This window comes from Frankliniella occidentalis, unplaced genomic scaffold (genome assembly GCF_000697945.3).
Source record: "Frankliniella occidentalis isolate FOCC.00 unplaced genomic scaffold, Focc_3.1 Scaffold1026, whole genome shotgun sequence".
Classification (NCBI taxonomy): domain Eukaryota; kingdom Metazoa; phylum Arthropoda; class Insecta; order Thysanoptera; family Thripidae; genus Frankliniella; species Frankliniella occidentalis.
In genome coordinates this window covers 6,507-8,528 of record NW_026268132.1, presented here as the reverse complement: position 1 = coordinate 8,528, position 2,022 = coordinate 6,507, and positions in this window count along the sequence as shown.

The following is a 2,022-nucleotide window of genomic DNA, read 5'->3' as shown; positions in this document are numbered from 1 at the left end:
CGCCCCGCCCCGCCCCGCCACGCCCATCTCGCGTCTCGCCTGCACCGCTGGGAGCATCGCGAGGCGCGGCGGGGCGGGGCGCGCGGGCCGATGCGAGCCTGGTGCGTCCCGTGTCGGCCCTGCGGCGTGGCGCGGCGCGGCGGGGAGAGGGGTGCGGGAGCGGGGGGCGTAGGCCCGCTGCAGAGGGCGATGTCCTCCGAGCCTTGCACGTGGTTCCTCGCGGGAGGGCGCGTCACTAAGGGACGAGCGCGCTCGGCTCGGCGCGCGCCACTGGAAGGGCCTGCGGGGGTCTCGGGCGGACCTGGCTGCCCGCCAGGTGGAAGAAGAAGAGGCGTCGTAACGGCGGCGACCACCGGGAGGCGTCATTTTGACTGAACGGGTTCTTCGTGGAACCTCATTCGAAAACACACTCGCACTTACACGCCACAAAACACAAAGGAGAACAGTAGTGCCGCCGGCACCGCTGCCGCGTCGCCGCGCCCGCGTGTCATGGCTCGCATTACTCCGTCATTTAGGCCCTTCGGGCTGACGGAGGACGGAGGGGCCGCCCGATCGGGGTCACTGACTCCAATTCTTTAACGCCCATCAGAGGAACGCTCGTTCCGCTGCCCTTTGAACCCCGCTGCATGCGTGTTCTCTTTGTTCTCTCTGCCCCGCGCCTAGGCCCGCCCGTGTTTAGCGTTAGGCCCTTGCTCCGCTGCAGTTAGGCCCTGCGCAGGGTCGACGCCCTTGCCGGCAGTGCACTGGCCAGCAGGCGGGCCGGGCCGGGCCGGCGGGCCGTCCAGGAGGCGAGGGGCTTGGCCGGGCAGGGCAGGCCGGGCTGCAGAGTGCAGTGCTGCCTCTTCTCCTCTCCCGCCAAGCTACTTGCCTTCCCTCCCGGTCAGTGGCCGACCCTGGGGCGGGGCGGGGCGGGGCGGGGCGGGGCAGGACGACGAGCGCGCCTAAATCTGACCAGCGCGTCGTCATCGAACCGGGCTGCGATGCGCTGCACGTTGCTGGGCGTTGCTGGGCACGGCAGGTCGATATCTCTCCTCGCTGCCTGTCGGTCTGACACGGCTGCTGACTCCGGCCCGACTCGGGCTGACGACATGACGTGACACATGACCCGACGCGATGAGCTTCGAAATGTCGGGTCCTTAAAACAAGCTGTCGAGATCCCACCACCACGACCACCACCACCACCGCACCGCGTCGCAGCAGCAAGAGAGGGGCAAAAAGTACACCCATTCAGCTCGTCCCCCAACCCTTTCCCCTCCCTCTCTCCTGAAAGAAAAAGCTCAGGAAGGAAGAAAGGCGAAGAAAAAGAAGGAAACGAATCAGGTTGCAGCGTTCGAGGAGAGAAAAACCATCATGAAACTGCCGCTGTTCACGCGACCGCACGGGAGGGCTTGGCAGGGTGGCACCAACGGCGCCGAAGGGGTGGCGGCCGCCGCTGTTCGATTTTACCACCCTGCCGCCCCACGGGCCTTCGGGCCCTCGGGAGCTTTTTTATTCAGTTACCCACACGGGGGTGTCCCTGTGGCTGGCTGCATCCTCCTCCCCGGCTGCTCGCGTGCCCTGCATGGTGGCGCCGGGCGCCCGCCCGGTCGGACGGGGTGAGCCGCCGTCGCAACGAACACGATGCAGACATTGGCAAAAGTCAATCTTGCGGAAACTACTACTACAAGCATGTCTATACAACTAAACTTGCATGTGTGCAGCCGACTGCACTGCACACATTATCTCTGGCCGGGGCTCTCGAGGGCTTGCACACAGTTCGTGTGGGATCAGGTGGGGGATCCACGGGAAGTACTGTATAATACTGGTTTACACGGGGAGGGCATAAAGTGTGTGTGTACTACGAACAGCCCTTGGCGTCGTCGTCGGGCGCGGGGAGCAGCCAGGGGCTGTAATAAGAGCAAATGCCTCTTCTGCTTGAGTGATTGGTGGGGGGAGGGGCGAGAAAGCAAGCAAACCTCCCCCCGCGCCCCTATTTGCACTGCTCTTAGCCGCGCTATCGTAAGTACCCCTCCCCTCGACCCC